The 17188-nt window shown below is 45.7% G+C and overlaps 1 long non-coding RNA gene across 1 annotated transcript; it reads right to left on the bottom strand.

Annotated features, from left to right (window-relative positions):
• Positions 1–4134: 4134 nt before the first annotated feature.
• Positions 4135–15049, bottom strand: LOC137371183 (uncharacterized). Its single transcript, XR_010975192.1, has 3 exons — positions 14988–15049; positions 10906–11026; positions 4135–10664 (listed from the first exon to the last, which is right to left on the bottom strand). It is a non-coding gene; the product is annotated as an uncharacterized lncRNA (long non-coding RNA).
• Positions 15050–17188: the final 2139 nt, after the last annotated feature.

Genomic DNA, 17188 nt, shown 5'->3' with positions numbered 1-17188 from the left:
ACATTGTGGATACCGTCCATCGTGTTGTGTGGCACTATCACTGTGCTAAATGGGATAGATTTCAAACAGATCTAGCAATGCAAAACTGGGCATCCAAGAGGCACTGTGGGCCATCAGCAGTAGCAGAATTGTACTCAACCACAATCTGTAACCTCATGGTCTGGCATATCCCCCACTCTACCATTACCATCAAGCCAGGAGACCAACCCTGGTTCAATGAAGAGTGCAGGAGGGCATGCCGCGAGCAGCACCAGGCATACCTCAAAATGAGGTGTCAACCTGGTGAAGCTACAATACAGACTACTTGCGTGCCAAACTGCGTAAGCAGCATGCAATAGACAGAGCGAAGGGATCCCATAACCAATGGATCAGATCTAAGCTCTGCAGTCCTGCCACATCCAGTCGTGAATGGTGGTGGACAATTAAACAACTAACTGGAAGAGGTGGCTCCACAAATATCCCCATCCTCAATGATGGGGGAGCCCAGCACATCAGTGCAAAAGGTAAGGCTGAAGCATTTGCAACAATCTTCAGCCAGAAGTGCCGAGTTGATGATCCATCTCGGCATCACAGATGCCAGACTTCAGCCAATTCGATTCACTCCGCATGATATCAAGAAACGACTGAAGGCACTGGATACTGCAAAGGCTATGGGTCCTGACAATATTCCGGCAATAGTACTGAAGACCTGTGCTCCAGAACTTGCTGCACCCCTAGCCAAGCTGTTCCAGTATAGCTACAACACTGGCATCTACTCGTCCATGTGAAATATTGCCCAGGTATGCCCTGTATACAAAAAGCAGGACAAGTCCAACCCCGCCAATTACCGCCATATCACTCTATTCTCAATCATCAGTAAAGTGATGGAAGGTGTCATCAACAGTGCCATCAAGCAGCACTTGATTAGCGATAACCTGCTCAGTGATGCTCAGTTTGAGTTCCTGACCTCATTACAGCCTTTGTTCAAACATAGACAAAAGAGCTGAACTCAAGAGGTGAAGTGAGAGTGACTGCCCTTGACATCAAGGCAGCATTTGACCGAGTATGGCATCAAAGAGCCCTAGCAAAACTGGAGTCAATGGGAATCAGGGGGAAAACTCTCTGCTGGTTGGAGTCATACCTAGCGCAAAGGAAGATGGTTGCGGTTGTTGGAGGTCAATCATCTGAGCTCCAGGACATCACTGCAGGAGTTCCTCAGGGTAGTGTCCTAGGCCCAACCATCTTCAGCTGCTTCATCAATGACCTTCCTTCAATCATAAGGTCAGAAGTGGGGATGTTCGCTGATGATTGCAAAATGTTCAGCACCATTCGCAACTCCTCAAATACTGAAGCAGTCCGTGTAGAAATGCAGCAAGACCTGGACAATATCCAGGCTTGGGCTGATAAGTGGCAAGTAACATTTGCGCCACACAAATGCCAGGCAATGACCATCTCCAACAAGAGAGAATCTAACCATCTACCCTTGACATTCAATGGCATTGCCATCGCTGAATCCCCCACTAGCAACATCCTCGGGGCTACCATTGACATGAAACTGAACTGGAGTAGCCATATAAATACTGTGGCTACAAGAGCAGGTCAGAGGCTAGGAATCCTGCGGCGAGTAACTCATCTCCTGACTCCCCAGAGCCCGTCCACCATCTACAAGGCACAAGTCAGGAGTGTGATGGAATACTCTCCACTTGCCTGGATGGGTGCAGCTCCAACAACACTCAAGAAGCTCGACACCATCCAGAACAAAGCAGCCAGCTTGATTGGCACCCCATCTACAAACATTCACTCCCTCTACCACCGACGCACAGTAGCAGCAGTTTGTACCATCTACAAGATGCACTGCAGCAACGCACCAAGGCTCCTTTGACAACACCTTCCAAACCCGCGACTTCTACCTCCTCGAAAGACAAGAGCAGCAGATGCATGGGAACATCGCCACCTGCAAGTTCCTGTTGAAGTCACACACCCTCCTGCCTTGGAACTATATCGCCATTCCTTCACTGTCGCTGGGTCAAAATCCTGGAACCTACCTCTCATGGACTGCAGCGGTTCAAGAAGGCAGCTCACCACCACCTTCTCAAGGGCAATTAGGGATGGGCAATAAATGCTGGCATAGCCAGTGATGCCCACATCCCATGAATGAATTAAAAAAAAACCCACAAAGGAATTAAGAAAAACACGTAGATACACTTATAGGATCACGAGTGATAATGCTGCAGAAAAGGGAATAATTGCGATGGTTGTCACGTGTCATTTAACCATGTTGTTCACTCACCACATCTCCTTTCTGTTGTTAATTCCTTTTGGGAGTTCCTTGCAAACCTTCCTCCTAAGGTGCTGGTGGTGAGGGAGAAAGCCCCAAGGGCTCAAAGCTTCAGCTTTGCCACTTTGCAAATTGTACCTGGGTGCTACAGTACAGAAGGATGGATGCGACAACAGGGTTGATTAATGGTATGGCTTTACTTTTGCAGTTCCAGAGGTGGTAAAACTGAAAGGAAATGTGAAAGAATGAAGGTGTCTCGTGCCTCCCTTGTACATATCTCATGGCACCTTTCCTGCTGTGCCTGGGGCCCTTCATCTGGCACTGCCTGGGCATCCTCCTCCTCCACATTCTTATCATTGGAGGAGGCCTCTTGCTCCACGATATCCTCACTGGACAATGCTTCTCTCCTCTGTAGTGCCAGGCTGTGTAGTGCACAGCAGACTACCACAATATGCCAGACCCTCACTGGGGCATACTGCACAGCTGCACCAGATTGATCTGGGAACCTAAATCTCATCTTGAGCAGACCAATGGCCTGCTCGATGGTCGCTTGGGTTGACCTGTGGCAAATGTTGTACCTCTCCTCTGCATCAGTGTGTGGGTTCCTCACAGGCGTCAGTAGCTGTGTCTTCAGTGGGTAACCCTTATTTCCAAGGAGCCATCCCTGAGGGTGCGTGGAGGAAGGGAAAAGGTTGGACACCTGGGACTGCGTTAGTATGTATGCATCATGGCTGCTTCACGGGAATCATGAACACACCTGTAAGATTCGCTGGCAGTGGTTGCAGACCAGTTGTACATTGAGGGACTGGAAGCCCTTCCAGTTGATGAAGGCTGCTTGCTGGTCTGTGGGAGCATTGATGGCCACACACGTGCAGTTAATGACACCCTTGAGAATCCAGTGATGGCCCTAAATCCTATAGTCTTCTCAGCTTTACTGTTTGGATTGGTGCAGAAGTGCACATAATCACTGGCACTCCTGAACATGGCATTGGTGACCTCCTTGATGCAGCAATGCGTTGCAGACTGAGAGATTCCGCACATATCTCCAGTGGATCCCTGGAAAGATCCAGTGGCGTAGAAGTTCATTGCCACAGTGAGCTTTAGCACTACTGGTATCATGTGCCCACCAAGTCCCATGGGCGTCAGCTCATCCTGCATCATGATACGTAGATCATGGACATCTCCTTGGAGAGGCCACTTGGACATCTGCAGGTAGTTGAAACGTGGCCGGTAGACCCTCTCTGGAGACTCACTTCTTTTGTATGTTGGAGGTTGTTGCCGAGCCCCTCTACACACGAACGTACGAATTAGTAGCAGGAGTAGGCCACTCGGCACCTTGAGCCTGCTCTACCATTCAGTAAGATCATGGCTGATCTGATTGTAACCTCGACTCCCACCTACAACCTTCTCCAACTTGCTGTGGCTGAAGCTGACCCTCCTGTGGATCCACAATTTGCTGGCATTCCGCTGCCCGTCCCTGAAGCTCCCTCCCTCTCTGCTGCTCCTCCTCCTCTACGGGGGCCTCGCAGCCAGGGTGAATGTGGCCAATGAGAAGCAACCAAAGGGAAAATCCGGAAGGGATGTCACAACGTTGGACTTTCTGTCTGATGTCTTCCATCCCAATTTTATTTCCCCCACCCCCCACCTCCATTGCCGTCTCAAACAGTCCCTTAAAATTCAGCCTGATAACTCTGTTTCTCTCTCCACAGATGCTGGTGACCAGCTGTCTATTTCCAGCAATTTCTGTTTTTATTGCATTTAGGCTGCAATGGGACCATAGCAAACATCAGAAACCATGCTTATCACCTCCAAGTAACACAAAGGATGATCTATTAATAATAATTTTAATGGTAGAGATTGATTTCATGTGCCATATAAATTTTATAAATTATTGTCTGCAGATGGAAAGATTTATGTTTTCAGAACGACCAACTTTGCTAAAATTCTTTTGCCTTACAACCTAGGATCGTAGAAAATAGGAGCAGGAGTAGGCCATTCGGCCCATCATAGAGTTATACAGTACAGAAACAGGCCCTTCAGCCCATTGTGTCTGTGCCGGCCATCAAGCACCTAAGTATTCTAATTGCATTTTACAGCACTTAGCCCGTAGCCTTGTATGCCAAGGCGTTTCAAGTGCTCATCTAAATACTTCTTAAATGTTGTGAGGGTTCCTGCCTCTACCACCCCTTAAGGCAGTATGTTCCAGATTCCAACCACTCTCTGGGTGAAAAGTTTTTTCCTCAAATCCCCTGTAAACCTCCTGCCCCTGACCTTAAATCTATGCCTCCTGGTTATAGATCCCTCCGCTAAGGGAAAAAGTTTCTTCCTATCTATCTTATCAATGCCCCTCATAATTTTGTATACCTCAATCAGGTCCCCCCCTCAGCCTTCTCTGCTCTAAGGAAAACAACCCTAGCCTATCCAGTCTCTCTTCATAGCTGAAATGCTCCAGCCCAGGCAAATCCTGGTGAATCTCCTCTACACCCTCTCGAGTGCAATCACATCCTTCCTGTAGCGTGGTGACCAGAACTGTACACAGTACTCCAGCTGTGGCCTAACTTGCGTTTTATACAGCTCCATCATAACCTCCCTGCTCTTATATTCTATGCCTTGGCTAATAAAGGCAAGTATCCCACATGCCTTCCTAACCACCTTATCTACCTGTGCTCCTGCCTTCAGTGATCTATGGACAAGTACACCAAGGTCCCTCTGACCCTCTGTACTTCCTAGGGGCCTACCATTCATTGTATATTCCGTCAAGCATGCTCTGCCATTCAAACAGAGCATGGCAGATCATGCCATTGTCCCCACTATCCCCATATCCCTTTATGTCGTTCGTATTCAGATATCTATCGATTTCTGTGTTGAGCATGCTCAATGATTGAGCTTCCACAACCCTCTGGGGTAGAGAATTCCAAAGATTCACCACCCTCTGAGTAAAGAAATTCCTCCTCATCTCAGTCTTAAATGGCCTTCCCTTATTCTGAGACTGTGTCCCCTGGTTCTAGACTCACCAGCCAGAGGAAATATTGGTAACTGGATAAAACATATTTAAATATATGTTGTGACCAGTGGAGCAGTGGAACTAGAGAAAGACAGTGCATTCCCCCAACTTCGGTTGTAACACCTGCTACCTTTAAAGATTTGTGCGTGAGCCTCCGATCTCTCTGTTTCCCCCATCCCCTTAGAAATGAATTAATTAGTTTATTGTTGTTTATCTTCAGGCAGATTATTAAACTGGACATAGATAGAAAATTTTTATCATTGAGGCATGAAATTGGGCTTCTTTTGGTCTCCTGCATTAACTCTGGTGGATGACTGGTAAACCACTTGGAAAATGGTAGAGCCTCCACCTGTTCCTTACAGGGCAGATAACAACTGGGGGTGGGGACTCCCTAAACTGGGAGCATGCTCCTGCAAGTCTTACGTATCCTGGGAGTAGTGAGCTGGGAATGAGAGAGTAGCCTTTAAAAAGTAAAGAATGATTGAAGTTTTTGGTAGCAAGTAAGAAGGAGAGTGTTTGGTGCACTGAGTTAACTGTCAGTTAGTTATGATAGATTTCTCGTGTGTGATTTTGTGCCATTTTAAAGGATGTCTTCAAGTGGAGGATCTCGCATTATGCCCAAAGAAGGGAGTAGGACATTGCTAGGAGGGACAATAAGACTACTTTAAGAAATTCCTGGATGAGATGCAGCAAAGGCGAGAAACACTTTTGGGTGCCCATTTGGGGAAACTTCAGAAAAATGTCTCATGTGCCATGTGAAGGAAGGCGGCAGTGACATGACATGTCCTCTCTCTCACCCCTAGAACTGCAGACCAGTGCTAGAAAAAGTTCAATGGTCCAGTGAGGGCAGGCAAGGTAAAACACAAGAACACTAGAAATAGGAGCAGAAGTAGACCCTATGGTCCATTGAGCCGGCTCCGCCATTCAATATGATCATGGCTGATCTTGGGCTTCAATTCCACTTTCCTTCCTGCTCCCCATATCCTTTGATTCCCTGCGAGACCAAAAATCTATCTATCCCAGTCTTAAATGTATTCAATGTTGGAGCATCCAAAACCCTCTGGGATAGTAATTTCTCCTCATCTCAGTCCTGAATGATTGGCCCCTTATCCTGAGACTGTGTCCCCGTGTTCTAGATTCCCTGACCAGTTGGAATGATCTCTCAGCTTCTATCCTATCAAGCCCTTTCAGAATCTTGTATGTCGCAATTAGATAGCCTCTCATTCTTCTAAACTCCAGAGAATATAGGTCCAATTTACTCAACCTCTCATCATAGGACAACCCCCTCATCCCAGGGACCAATTTAATAAATCTTTGCTGCACTGCCTCCAGTGCAAGTATATCCTTTCTTAAATGTGGAGACCAAAACTACACACAGTATTCCAGGTGCGGTCTCACCAAAGCCCTGTACAATTTTAGTAAAATTTCTTTATTCCTGTCCTTCAATTCTTTTGCAATAAAGACCAACATGCCATTTGCCTTCCTAACAGCCTGCTGCACCTGTATGTTAACTTTGTGTGTTCCTTGTACGAGTACCCCCAAGTGTCTCTGATCATTTTGTTTTTGTTTTTGTTTTGTCTCTGATCAACGCTTACCAGTTTCACACCTTTTAAAAAATATTCTGCTTTTCTATTCTTATGACCAAGTGAACAATTTCACACTTCCTTACCTTATATTCCATTTGCCATTTCGTTGCCTACTCACTTAACCTGTCTATATCTCTTTGCAGCCTGTCTATATCCTCCCCGCAGCTTACCTTTCCACCGAGCTTTGTATCATCAGCAAACTGAGATACATTACTCTCTGTCTCTCCATCCAAGTCATTAATATAGACCGTAAATAGCTGAGGCTCCAGCACTGATCCTTGCGGCACCCCACTGTTCACTGCCTGCCAAATTGAAAATACCCCATTTATGCCCACTGTCTGCTTCCTGTCTGTTCACCAATCCTTATCCATACTAATATATTACCTCCAACTCCATGAGCCCTTATCTTGCCTATTAATTTTTTATGTGGCACCTTATCAAATGCCTTTTGAAAATCCAGTTATACTACATCTACTGGTTCCCCTTTATCTATTCCTACTAGTTACATCCTCAAAAATCTCTAATAAATTTGTCAAACAGGATCTCCCTTTAGTAAAACCATGCTGACTTGTTCTAATCATACTATGCTTTTCCAAGTGCAATGTTAAGACTTCTTTAATAATAGTTTCCAGCATCTTCCCAGCGACTGACTGCTAACTGGCCTGTAGTTCCCTGTTTTCTCTTTACCTCCTTTCTTGAAAAGCGGCTTAACATTTGCCAACTTCCAATCTGATGGGACCATTCCTGAATCTAAGGAATTCTGGAAAATCATAGCCAGCACATCCACTATCTCTGCAGCTATCTCTTTTAGAACCTTAGAATGTAGGCCATCTGGTTCCAGAGACTTGTCAGATTTTAGTCCCTCAACACTGGTCACTTTCCCTTTATCGGCATTAACACACTGTTCAGCCTTTAAAATTGAAAGCTGGACAAATAACTCTTTATATTACTCTGTCATTAAAGAAGTCACCAACCTGCGATCTTATGTGTATTACCATCTCCCCAGCTGCAATTACTTGCATGCAGAACTTCACAATTCTCTTCTTCCACTTTATCAGGATGATGCACACTTTGGAGACATTGTTCAATTGCTAGTCTTCATCTAATTAACTCAGTCTTGTTGCTGGGAAACTTGCGAACAATGCCTATGAATATTAGGGAGTATACTTGACATTGGAAAGCAGTCTTCCTGTGAGGAACAGACCATACAGCTGCTAGAAGGCACTCTGATCTAACCACAAGAGATGGTGAGGTTGGAAGGACTGTGCCCCTCCATCCTGCCATACTCCTCCTCCATTATGATAGCAGAAGGAATCCCATAGCTGATATTCAGACATATTACTGTGGCAGGTGGCGCAAATTCCCCAGTAGTCTTAGAGGCTCCAGGGCATAAGAGGCAATTCCAGGTGCAAGGCAGAAAAAAAGAAAAATATATACTTTAAAAACTCTTCTGTAGTTCCAGTAATTTCTCCTGAAGGTTCCTCTAGACAGCAGACTCCAAAGTTAAGGGTTTCCTCCAGTATCAGCTACAACTGGCATTGTTTTACTTCATTTTAACTGATGCTTTGTGCAATGGGAGCACAGGCCTTACTGTCTGGAGACTCTAAACAGTGTTGCTGCCCATTTAAGTATATGGTTATGAGTTGCTAACAGCTTCAGCGAGCACACACAGGAAAGGTTCTCAATGCAGGCTGGAACTACAATGCAGCCATTACGGGGAAATTTTCTGGTTGGGTTCTGGGGTCGGACCCAGGGTAAGTAAGACTGCAGCTGGGAGGCGGAGTGGAAGGAGGGAGGATGTGATCGGTAGGGGCGTGGGAAGGTGGTTTAGATCGTAGGCTTTGGATCGCGGGGTCGGCGACTTCTGATCGCATGTGGGAAGGTATCGAATTGTGGGTCGTGGTGGGAGGTGCATCTGATTGTGGTGCTGATGGTGGGATTGTTGTGTGGAATGTGGATATAAAGAGGCAAGAGACTCCTGATGGGAAGCTTCTGATCATGGGTCAGGGCTTTGGATTTCAGGTTGTAGCTACAGATTTCAAATCATGGGGTGGGGGGAGGGTGGGGGGGAGGTGGTTGCTTTTGCAGATCGCAGGCTAGGAGGCCTATTGTGGCAGATTAACTTGAGGGACTGGGGAAACACCAGCTCCTCCTGGCCCATATGCCATGCTGGAAAGGTACTTACATGCTGGATCTAGCTGCTTCTGCCCCCTTCAGATGCTGGATTTCCTGAGCACGAGGAAACCTGGCCCTCAGATGTTAAATATAAAAGCCTGCTAAAATTTAAGGCACCCAGCCATATAACATATTTAAATAACTGACCCACCCCTCGAAAGCAGGTTAGTCATCCACACCACCAACACACATCCATTAAAACCAAAAGTGGGTGGGTTGGAGATGGATTGGAATCAAGTTGCAGCTTTTAGACATTTTAAACCCCCACCCCCCCACCATCCTGCATTTCATTACAGGTTAAATTTCCCCCATTGGTTTCATTGCTTGCTTGCACTCTTGCCTCTGAATCACAAGGTTCCAGGTTCAAATCCCACTCCAGGACTTGAGCACAAAAATCAAGGCTGACACTCCATGCAATATTGAAGGCGTGCTGCACTGTTGGAGGTGTCGTCTTTTGGATGAGACATTAAACTGAGGCCCTACCCGCCTGCTTGGGTGGATGTATAAGATCCCATGGCACTATTGCAAAGAAAGGCAGGGGAGTTATCCCCAGTGTCCTGGCCAATATTTATCCCTCAATCAACATCACAAAACAAGACATTATCTGGTCATTATCACACTGTTATTTGTGAGAGTTTGCAGCGCACAAATTGGCTGCTGTGCTTCCTACATTGCAACAGTAACTTCCTTCCTTCCTTCTTTCTTTCTTTTCTTTTTTCCTTTCCTTTCCTTTCCTTTCTTTCTCAAACTTGATTTTGCACCCTCCCCCCCAACTGCCTTAAACTGTAGGCCATGTCCTCTGGTTCAACTATTCTGGTCAAGGTGAATTAGCTTGCAATGGTCTACAAAATCTAGTCCCTTTAGAATCCTAAAAAGGGCAATCATATCACAACAGTAATCATAAAACAGCGAGTAAATGTAGGACTTTTGTCCTCATATTCCAACATCTCAATTAAGAATGGTAATTAGTTAGGTGAGCGGGCAGTAGATGGTGCTGTTAACAAAGGGAAGTCTCTTCCTGAGGAATGTCAGGCTGGAGGCCCTAAAGCTTCATCAGTTGCAGTCATTAGTTACTATGTCAACCAAATGCTGGTGTTCTACATTTAGTGCTCCTTTTGTTTTTATCGATCCTTTTTAAAAATGAATTTTTAATGATTATCATGTATCTTAATGCTGAGCCCCATAATCCTGGCGTCCCAGATAAGAATTATTAGATGCTCAGACTGATCTCATTAATGACATTGGGATTCTTTCCCTTCTCCCCATTCAATTTGAAAATGTCCACTCAGCTCCTGAAAGTACAAGCAGAGGAAAACAAAGAGCCATAGCACATGGGAATTTCACATCCGAAAGGTCTTTGCCCAATATATCTGTTTAATTTTGTGGTGAGTCTTCACCGAGGCTCATGTGTGATTCATGCTACGATGACTTGCCAGGAACAACTTGCTTTGAATCTACTTTCCGAGGTGAAACTTCTTAATAATGCCTTGTTAAATTAAGGACTCTTTTGTCTGGTCAGTTGTTGCTTGGTTGGTTTTATTTTTCACGCTGGGATGATCTTATATATGCTGGAGGTAATTTGCACAGGTTCTGGAGGCTGGGTTATTTTCTTCGAATTGATTGCGCTGATTGTTTTGAGTACCTGTGGGGATATGTAATAGATGAGAGTACATCTGCGACTTGTACTGTAGTATTAAAATAGCTTCTGCACTATCTGTGAGAAAAAATGCAAGCATCATAAAAGTGGCCAATTTTATTTTGAAAAATATGATCTGTAAATGGACTTAAATACACTGCAATATCTAATCCAAATATAGATTTTCCCCAATATAAAATAATATGTAATATATGCAACAAAAAAAAAATCAAAGGGTATTGCCTACTTAATAATGCATTGAGGCTTTGGACCCATTTTTCTGTATGTTCTTCCATTTTCATGCCTCTTTTCCCAAAGGTGTTGATCCTTATGGTAATTCATTCCTTGTGAAACACTTTGAAGAATTTCTGTGAGAAGAAAGAACTTGATTAGGCAAGTGCTTTCTTTTTAGATGGTCAGGGACTGGGAGCAGGTCACATGCTGGGTAATGATGAACTGCCAAACAAGACCCGAGACACTGAGAAATAAATTGTGCTACCAAACCCTTTTGCATTTTATATTCTAGTTGAACCTCAGTTTCAACCTCAGTTGAAACACAAACCATGCACCGCAGATCTTAAGATAGTAGAGTGCTTTCCAATGACTCACCTTGCTTATACATGTGAATTGGCAAATCCTCGGATGAGTTTTGGGGCTGAGAAAATGCTTCTTTTAAATTGCAAGGTTGATTTTAATTTGTGGATGTGTTCAGGGCAGGCAAGGTGTGAGGCAGGAAGGAAATCCCGGTTTTAGTTTAAATGAAGCACTACTATTGCCCACCCAGAAACCAATGGGAGTGATGTCTGGACAGGAGCCCAAGGACACATGGGCCTGCAGCATGAAGTTAGTACTGCGGAGGAGGGTTCAATGGGGGTGTGCCAGTGTAGATAGGTGGAGGCAAGGCCAGGGATGGAAAGGCCTGAGTCTCCTTTCAGGAACTGGGGAGTATTCCTTATAAACGTGGGCACTTTAGAGCCTACTATCCTTAACATTTACTTTAACAACCACAGATCTTAACCACAGCTCTCATTATCTCTTGGACAGCAGGTCTTGATAATATAGGTTGGGTGAACCAGCGCTTTTGGGAATGGGAGCGATTGCAGGCTGGCCCTTGTAATGGTAACCCCTAGGACCACCTACTTCTTTTCTTCCAACATACTCATAGGGCATTGGAGCCTTCTGCTCAGCCAGTTTCTCCTTCTATCCCTTCCCCTCTTGCTATCCGGCTGTAAAGATATATCTTATATTTCTCTAATGTCTCTCATTAGTGCCTCTTTTTGTCACGCATCATGATCACTTCTGTTATTTAATCATCTCCTGACTTCCACCTGATCACTGACACCTCCATGCTTCCTTTTTCTGACTCTGTTCCTTCTTATAAACCGTTCCTCTGTAACATCCCATGGTTCTGGCGAAAGGTCAATGTGAAACATAATTCTCTCTTCTACAGATGCTACCTGACCTGCTGAGCCGTTGCAGTATTTTCTGTTTTTACTTCAGCTTTCTAGCATCTGCAATATTTTGGTTCCTGGGATGAAAGTTGTCAGAGCTAGGAACCTTCAACAACATCCGCACCCTTTCCTCCCTTGTAATCTTGAAAGCTTTCAGTACATTCAACACCCAATTCTGGCATTTCTGGTACGGGGTACAGTGGTTATGTTGCTGGACGAGTAATCCAGAGGCTTGAACGAGAGAATTCAAGGATTTGAATTCAATTAAAAAAATTTGGGTTAATAATAACTTTTTAAAAACTGATGTGAGTAAATGTAACCATGAAGCTGTTAAATTGTTGTCAAAACCTGATTGGTTCATCAATGCCCTTTAGGGAAGGAAATCCATCATCCTTATCTGGCCAAAGTGGTCAATTATTAACTGGCCTCTCAAGTGGCCGATTGGGCCACTCAGTTGTATCAAACTGCTAGTGGTTCAAGAAGGCAGCCACTTCACCTTCTTAGGGTAACTAGAAATGGGCAATAAATGCTGGCCTTCCCAGTGACTCCCACATCCTGAGAATGATTTAAAGAAATTTTCTTCCCCCCATTTTTTTGTGAATTATGTCGAAAAATAAAAGTTATCTTGCTTGAGAGCAATTTCTCTATCTTTGGGCAGTATTGGGGAAATTCTATGCTCTCCCCCATGGCAGATTTGGAGGCAGGGAGAGGATATAAGTTGGTGGGCCCTGTGGTTGGGGGGAATCCCACCAGCTTTCCGCCTCCGCCAAAATTAAGTCCAGGTCGGGAAGGCCTGTGAATGGCCTTCCCGCACGCTGTCTAGTGAGGCCCTTAAGTGGGCAATTAAAACCCAATTGAGGGCCTCATCCCATTGCCGCAATTAGCTGAGCAGCGGGTGGGCCTGTCGCTGCATGAGGAGCACAGCAAAAAAAAAATGTGCGTGTTGGTTGTTGGCTTTGGCAAGGTGGGAGGTTATTGGGGGGGGGGGGTCCCCTCGTTAAAAGGCACTTAGTGTCCGAACGAAGGACCCAGCATCTGGAAGGGGGTGGAGGCATGCTGAGAACCATCCCTTGCCGCCGACCCACCCCTCCCCCCAAAAGAACCCTCCCTACAACCCCCATCCTGCGAGATCCCTCCTGCCCTGACCTACCTGTGGCCTGGGTCCAGCGCTGCTCCTGGGCCTCAGGTGGGTGCTCTACCCTCAGAAGCCACTGCATTTGCTGTGGCGCTGCTCATTTAAAGAGCTGCTGGCCTCTGATTGGCCAGCAGCTCTCAGAGGGCGGAACCTTATGTCACAGGGGTCCTTGATCCCATGGAAGGTCCTCACTGTCCAGTTAAGTGCCTAATTGGCACTTGATTCAGTGGGCCTCCCACAGAAGGGGCGACGCAGAGTTCTCATCAGCGCTTTTGCCAGAGGTCAAGACCCCAGTCACCCGGATAAAATCCCAGCCTATATCCCTATTGCTAATCTTTTAGTGGACTAACCCCTCTTTTGCAGCCTTCATATACTTCTGACATACTTAAAGAATACTTTATTGTTCTGCTTTATGTTTTTCACTCTGTTTTCCTTTTGATTCCTTGTTGCAGCCCTTATAGCTTTCTTGGCATCCTCACCCTATCTATAGAGACCTCTTCATCTTATTCCTTTCCTGAATATTTTTTTAAAAAATTGTATGCTTTCTCTTTCCCCCTAATGCCTTTCACAACTTTGATAGCAAGCCTATTTTATTCTGTCCCTGACCTATTTCAGGGATGAATTCTTTATTCATGTTAAAAATAGCACCTTTGAAACTATTCCAGTTTCCTTTCACATCTTTCCTCTCCAGTATTGCTTCTCATTTTATCATTCCCATGCATTAAATCAGCATATTTAACATAATTTTTTTTAGCTTCCTGTTGTTTTCTACCCTTATGACTACTATAGTCGTTAGATCACTTACTTTTTCCTTACTCTTCCCTTGGAACTAAATTCAATATTATGTTATCCCTTGTGGGTTTCTTCACATATTGTTTTAGAAATGAATCTCTCGCAATTTTGATGAATTACCACTTTCAAATTGTGCTCTCCTGCCATTATGAGGAAGATTGAATTCCCCCAGGATTATTACTGAAAACTTGGCATTTATCTGCCCTGTTGTTTTTCAACATTCTACATCAGTCTCCATTTGACTATTTGGTGGCCCATAACATATTCCTATTACAGTCCCCACTATTTAAAAAGTCCACATTTAAATAGGCAGGTAATTATATCAGCCAAAAAACAATAACCATTAGTCATTTGCATTAATGCCAATTTCCAAAATTGCCAGTTGTAATGTATTAAGTGCTCTGTTTATTTTGGGCAGGAACGGCTATGCTTACTCACCAGTTTGCAGACCTCACTTCCCATAGACTTCCATCACTTCTACAATTTAAAATGCACACTTAGTGGGCTGAATTTTATGGGCCCTCCTGAGGCAGGTTTGGCGTGGGGTGGGGTAGGGCAGGGGGTGGGGGGGTGGTGGGTTACTGGAATTGTGACAGGAGATGGGACACGGAGGGCCTGTTGCCTCCCTGTTGCAACACAATTTTGTTGGGGGCGGTATAGGCCTTCCTGCCCAGAGGCCAATTGAGGCCCTTAAGTGACCAATACCAGCCACTTAAGGGCCTCTCCCTGCTGCTGCTGGGATTTAGCCAGCGGTGGGGGCTTCTGCCACGTGGGGTGGTTGCCCAGTAAAACAAGGCGACCTCCCTGTAGGTTTGGGGGTCCAATCCTTCATTGGCAACCTGTGGCCCACGGAGGGCCCCCACTGAAAAACTACCCACCTGCTTGCATCTCCCCTTCCTCCCCTCCTCACTGCCACCTGGTCTCTGGCCCCGGGGACCTCACCTCACTTACCTTGGTTCCAGGCTCCAGCCCTGGGCCTGCTCCAAGGCCTTCTGTAGTACCGGCAGTAGCCACCACTCCCTGTGGCGCTGCTGATACTACCTAGCTGCCGGCCTTCTGATTGGTCGACAGCTCTTGGAGGCGGGATTACCGTCTTTAAAGGGACGGGGATCCCAGCGCCAGGCACTTATGTACCTGAGCGCCGTTAGATCGTGCCAGGGGTCTGCAAAAGGCCAAGGCGGGATTCCCCTCGCCTTTTCGGCCCTGCATCAGGAGCCCTGCTGGCGCCACAATCACAGAAAAACATATCAAAGCTGTATCCACACAAGAGAGGAAACAGTAAGCTGGAGGAAGTGAATTACAGCAGTTCCATTGAATGGTGGTGTTATTAACCTGGGTGCTGGAACTTCAGCAGCTTGTCAGTACCTGAACCCTCAGAGTTGGTTGTTGCCGCTAACTCTCTGCTACCCAACCAGTTCTGTGTGTGATATAAAATTTGTTTTGAATATCAGCTGGTGCTATTTCTTTATTTTTAAATTTTGGTAACACTACAGTGCTATATTGGCTATGGTGTATAGTGGGCAAATCGCTTTCGCACAAATAGGTCTTCTATCAACCTCTTCCCCATGGCTAAAGCTATAACTGGTATTGAGCCAAACAAGAAATAAGTTTTCTGCCCCCAGCAGTAAGAACCAACCTTGCAGCAAAAATGCACTCATTATTATACCATCAAAGCAGTAATTCAGGATGGAACGGGTTAAATACACTAACTATCTGGCAAGTATCAAAAAATGCAGAGTAGACGAAAAAATACAAGCTGAAAAATCAATCCCATATTAAGTTCGTTGTACATTTACTTAATGGCTTAGTGTGCATTCCAATGCAACGATTATACATCAAGCGTGAAAAATACACAGAAATGTGGTAGTTGGTGAATAAAATACAATGAAGTTCTAAAAATAAAAATCACATGTGCACAAAGGCCTATTCAGTCATGCATGTCCCATTCTGGTGCCAGAGGGGCAATAAAAACCCAGTATTATGTTCGTGCCTTTATGAACTTGGGTGGTTTTAGATAATTTGTGAATTTCTATTGCCATGAAGTACTGAGAGCACGCATCTTTGAAGCATTATTTGTTTGAAAGATTGCAGTGAATGACATGAAGTAAAAGGTCAGGGTTTAACAAACTAAGGTGTCTTCAGATTGCATTTTATGAATAAGGCAGCTGTTAGCCTCGGGTAACCTGGTGTTAAAGATGAGCAATCATAGTAGATTATCTGGACCTTAATTGGTAGAAATAGTTCAAACTTACTCCCATCCTTTGAGGACAGTGGGAGCATTCTTTCACTAAAATAAAAATAAGATTATAGATCTTTTTGATCATTCCACAGAATTTCAAACTGGGACCCAGAAGTCAACAAATTTCTGAATTTATTAGCCACTTAAGGGCCTCTTCCTGGCACTGCTAGAATTAAGCCAGTGGCCGGGTTTGAGGGGGGGCAGTGGGTGGCGGTGGTGGGCCTCCGCCATGCGGGCAGGCTGCCCAGTGAAACGAGGCGACCTCCCCACGGGCTTGATGGGGACATCCTCTGTGGGCAATATGTGACCCATGGAGGGCCCCCACTGGAAAACAAACCACCTCCTGTAACCTCCTCCCCACCACTCATTGCCCACCCTCCTCCCCCACCATCGCCAGGGCCTTCCAGACTGGCCCCGGCAACTCCGCCTCACTTCCCTTCTCTCCAGGTCTCCAGCGCTGGGCCTGCTCCAGGGCCTCCTGTAGTACTGGCAGTGGCCACCACCCTATTCCAAATTGTTGCCAGAATCCCCCATTCTCCTTGGCATTGACTGCCGGCTTACTGCAGGCTTGCCAATGCACCAAGCATGACATTACGCATAACCATTAACCTTTATCTGTGGGTTGTCCCATCAAAGTCCTCATCAGAGTCCTCTGAAGCATAACTCCTGTGTGACCTCACCCTCTGGGGAGCTGGTACCTGTGCTACCCTTTCCTGTCCTGGCTGTGGGCCACTCATGCCCAGTGAATCACCCCATGCACATCCTGCCTCCATGCTACCTTCTCAAGTACCTGCAGTGGCAGTATCTGAGCTGGTGGCTGTGTCAAATTGAGCAACTGTGTTTCTTCTTCCTCAGCCTGTCCTCCTTCTAGGCCTTCAGCCTCCTGCACCACTGGCTGAGGTTTGACTCGTGT

Source organism: Heterodontus francisci, chromosome 6 (genome assembly GCF_036365525.1).
Source record: "Heterodontus francisci isolate sHetFra1 chromosome 6, sHetFra1.hap1, whole genome shotgun sequence".
NCBI classification, from domain to species: domain Eukaryota; kingdom Metazoa; phylum Chordata; class Chondrichthyes; order Heterodontiformes; family Heterodontidae; genus Heterodontus; species Heterodontus francisci.
The sequence above is the reverse complement of the archived record's forward strand: the minus strand, read 5'-3'. Positions and strand labels throughout refer to the sequence as shown.